General features: G+C 35.7%; 1 long non-coding RNA gene across 1 annotated transcript; it reads right to left on the bottom strand.

Annotated features, from left to right (window-relative positions):
• Positions 1-952: 952 nt before the first annotated feature.
• Positions 953-2254, bottom strand: LOC143259976 (uncharacterized). Its single transcript, XR_013034042.1, has 3 exons — positions 2047-2254; positions 1455-1546; positions 953-1185 (listed from the first exon to the last, which is right to left on the bottom strand). It is a non-coding gene; the product is annotated as an uncharacterized LOC143259976 (long non-coding RNA).
• Positions 2255-4725: the final 2471 nt, after the last annotated feature.

Below are 4725 nucleotides of genomic sequence, written 5' to 3'. Positions count from 1 at the left end.
TCGTTATCACTGCCTTTTGCGTTCAATGTAACCGATTCGCTACGCGTTTGATCCCACAATTCTTCTCATAATTTTTTGTTGTGAATTCAGTTGTTTTTTTTTCTTTAAATAATTCGAAAGTTTAGAAATGCTAATTCTTATTAGATTAAATCGGTATGAATCTATGGAACGTACAATTTCTTTATCTTCATCGCAAGTCTACAGTTCTCGAAAGTCTAAAATTCTTTTTCTCTCAAAACTCTAAAATTCTCTTTTTCTCTAAAAAAAAATTCATCACTCTCCAATCGAACTAAATTAGAAGAAAGACCGAATTTAACAGGCATTCGCGATTCATTCCGTAAATCAATTAAATCAATTTCTTCATATCCTATCATCCAATCGCATTTTTGTCGAAAAATGTCTACTAATTCGAATTAAAAATCTTGAAAAATGCGTTAAAATTGAAAAAACAGTTTCCAGAATGAACAAGACCTATTATATCAAAAAATAAAAGAAGAATAAAAAAGAGTATAACGATTCTGTTCCAGATGAAAAATGGCATTCACGGAGGAAGTTGTTAACACCAACGTTTCACAGTGGTCTTTTAGAGGTGTTCTTCTAGACAGCGATCAGAGAAGCTGGAATATTGATATCCTGTCTAAGGAAAGAAGTCGGTAAATCTTCTATCGATATTTCTCCGTACGTGAAACGAGCTACGTTGGACATAATATGCGGTAAGCGAACACGAAACTAGACAAAAGAGCAAGAAAATCTGAAATTACAATTAGTCCAATTCTATTTGCTATCGATTTGGTGATTTTTTTAATACGACAAAGGTCATTGCTCCGGTCACGGGAGTAGTGCCGAGACATTTTTAAATTAATTTTTAAATTAATTTTTAAAAAGAGTATTGCATTCTTCTTCGTGAATAGATATCGAGAAGATTATGCTAATCTTACGAAGTGATACACAGTTTCTACTTAGAAGCCTATGATATTGTTCGAAACGTACCGTGACCATTACATTACAATAATTTTTGTTCACTTATTTTTGGACTTTAAATCTACCACGATGATAGTTCTATCGGAATCCGACGTCCTCGGTGGTCATTGTTTCCCTCCTCTCCTCAGCTTTTTTCTTTTCATTCTCCGCTCGTATTTTCTATGTTCGTGAGCTTGCTTCTTCTTCGAGTGTTTTGCAAAATAGCTGCAAGAGACGCGGCATTGTTTTTGAAAAAGAAGATTAGTAATTTAATAAATTGGAAAACAAGTTGTCCGAACAAATTTATTATTAGCTCGCTCGCGCGTATACGAATTCTATGAGGAATATTTTCTCGAATAATTTGCATTAACATTAAATAAAAAAAAATAATCTCACAAGGTTACCGTTGCATCTGATATATTGTACCGCAAGTTGCTACTAAAATTGCAACAGTTATTTCGGAGAATTTATACCAATATCGACGTAATAATTACCATGATTTGCTACCATACACCTTTTTCGTTCTCTTGCCCCTTTGCCCTTCGCTTCCTTTTCGGTCTCGACAACTCAATTATACGTTGCGTGGCTACAAAAGAAAATGTTTTTTTCTAAAAATCATCTGACTACGGACGCGAATTTTTGAAATTACTGAAACACATGTCACCGTGGAGCGAGAACTAATACGCATCCTTCGAATTTCAATTACAGTATTCACTTCGCAATTGGCAAAAATGTTTCTACCATAATTGGCAAAAATGTTTCCACCATAATTAGCAAAAATACTCCTATCATAATTGACAGAAAGGTCTCTCTACCTTTTCAGCGAACGGCAAAAATAAGAGGCATTTTCGCCAAGGGAAGATGTTACTTCGAATCATTTAACCCTTTCGTAGGCACTGTGAACTAAGCTTAGCGCCCACTCTTTTAGTGTGCATATGGATCCCAGGCTCAACTATCGCCACCGTTGAAACGCGCTGCCATCTTCTTAAAAATGATCGTGCCCATGAAAGAGTTAAAGCGTATTCTTTCGGATTTTTCGGACAGTCCGTATTTTTCTTGAACGTGTAAAAAGCGAGAAGTACGAACCGACCGCGTATAGAGCACCGCGTGAAACGTAACCGATAGCTTGGAAGGGTGTTGATACGGCTGCCGTGGTTTCGAAAGCTCGATTATGCGTGCCAAAGCTTTCGGAATGCTCGCCGCGGTCGCACGACTTTGAAATTTCTTGTCGCTATCCAACCGAGCACGCGGTTCAGCCAATTGTTTGGTACGATCGGTTATTTCGTACAGGAGTGCCGATATTTTCACCTAGTCGACGAAATTGCAAATCAGATTCCGGTAATTAATAATAATAATAATAATAAAAACAAAAAGAGAAGAGTTTCGATAATACACGAAAGAGATTCAGGAATGTGTCGATCAATTTTTGGTAGTTCGGGAATCATCCCTTTCCGGGGGTTACATAATTATGGACACGCTGTATAGAATATTGAATAAGAAATTAATCTATTAAAATAAAAGAAAATTCTGCATTATCGTTCGTTCATTCTAATATATATAGTAATCTAATATATTCTAATTCTATAATAAACAAAAATTAATTAATGTAATATATAACAGTTAAAAAAAGAACTGAAATTAAAAGTAACCGTAGCTAAAAAATCAAAAATATTCATCCGGTTTCCTATGGATCAACGTAAAATACCGGAAAAGCTGATTATTAATTAATGTGTATATGTTATTTTATACGTGGCTGAGTTCCAGAAATATATCATCGCGACGTTTGGTGATCGCTAAATCTGTTGTCTTCGAAATCATATTCAATCGATCGGCTTCGTTGAGAAACAAATGCTTCGAAAATTATCATGGACTATTTAATATTATATTGATACTAAAAAATATTTTCACATCTACTTGACAATTTTGGGAAGTATTTTTTCTCGTTTGACAGTTCACGAAAAAAACTGTCGCTAATTCGATACTGTATTTCGATCTTTTTGACAGCAGCTCTCCCACGATATATCGACTCGAACATCGATTAATAAAAATTATGCGACTCGCGAACTCGTTGTTACCGATGTTTCAGAGATATTTAAGCTTCTTAGCGAGAACCGAGTATGCATTCTGTATACCACGTTTGCATTAAGACGCGACGTTTCACGATTTTGTAACAATAAATTGATTGGGCGCATATATATACATATATTCGAACCACGAAACTGGAAAATATAAATTGAATAGCAATTTAATTATTTATTATTTATATTTACTATTATATTTATATCTATATATACTTATTTATATAGTTATCGACGTATTTGAAAAATGTATCTCGCAGCCATTAGCTCGATGTAATTTTCAATTCTCAATCTGTTACGGTCTGATCGCGGTTCCTTTCGAATTACAAATTATTGAAAATTGAAGATTAAAAATTGTAAATTGAAGATTAAAAATTGAAAATTGAAGATTAAAAATTGAAAACTGAGAATTGAAAATTACATCGATTGCCCGGATCTCACCACGAGGTTGCTGCGAGTGGAGATCCGAAAGAAAGTCAGAACGAAGTCGGAATTTCTCTCTCTAGTTGTGGCTCTAGTTATGGCTCTCGTTATGGCTTTCTTTCTTACAGAAGTTTTGTTTTACCGTTTCGGTGCCACGTACGTGTTATCTCGGGATGCACTACCGTTCGTGCGGTACTGCAGACGAGTAAACATGCTTCGATTCAAGAGAACTTTAATTCGAAAAAGTTTGGTTCCTTTGACCAAACATAGAAAGGCAAGCTAAATGACCATAGATGGAGCAAAACCAGAAGCGCATGTTTAGTCGTTCTGCAAGCACCTTACACGTGCAGTGTTGATGCAAGCGACATAACACGTCCATGAGAGCAAAGCGGTATTACAAATAACGCCTTAATAACTAACGCCTTAAAAATTAACGTCTTAAAAACTAATCACATAGTCAACGAATTATTGCGAAAGAAGCGAATCTAGCCGCAATAATTCGAGACACGCGTGACACCTACGCAGTAGAGACACTTTAATCCGACGGTTTATTTTTGCAATATCTATCTCTCTATCTTCAATTATCTAATAAAGTATTATAAAAATAAATGTTCCGATAAAGAAGTCTCTACTGTCTTAAGTCTTAACCCTTTCACAGGCACCGAGAACTACGCTTCCCACCCACTTTTAGCGCGCGCATAGACTACCAGGCTCGAATATTCCTACCGTTCAAATGTGCTGTCATCTTGAAAATTCGTATTGTGCCCATGAAAGGGTTAATAACTTATCGAAATTACGCATCCCTCGGCGGACGAGATGTCTTCGTATGATGATGTCTAGACTGCGGATTTTTTCAATGCAAAATCAGGAAAAATACATCGATTGTAAGAGTTGCTGTTGCCAAATGGAAATTTTTGTTATTTGACGAATAATTTTGTAGAAAAGTTGAAATTATAATATAGATCACCGACTTTTGCCGAAATGGAAAAATCCACAGTCTAGTGATGTCCAGCGACGAAAACCTGAAACCCTCCAACCCCCCAACCACCCAACCACCCAACCACCCAACCCTCCAACTCCCCAAAACCCCAAGCGATTCGGGTACCTTAGGGACGCTACTCCCTGTTAATCAATCACTGTTCGGTGATTGATTTCCCTACGATATTTATCTATTTATCATCAAGAATTTATCATCATTATGAGGAAAAAATCTAAAAAAAATAAGGAATATATTTAATAAATATAATATTGTTACGAATTACAA

This window comes from Megalopta genalis, chromosome 8 (genome assembly GCF_051020955.1).
Source record: "Megalopta genalis isolate 19385.01 chromosome 8, iyMegGena1_principal, whole genome shotgun sequence".
In the NCBI taxonomy this organism is placed as follows: domain Eukaryota; kingdom Metazoa; phylum Arthropoda; class Insecta; order Hymenoptera; family Halictidae; genus Megalopta; species Megalopta genalis.
Note: the sequence above shows the minus strand (reverse complement) of the source record. Positions and strands in the feature narration are given on the sequence as shown.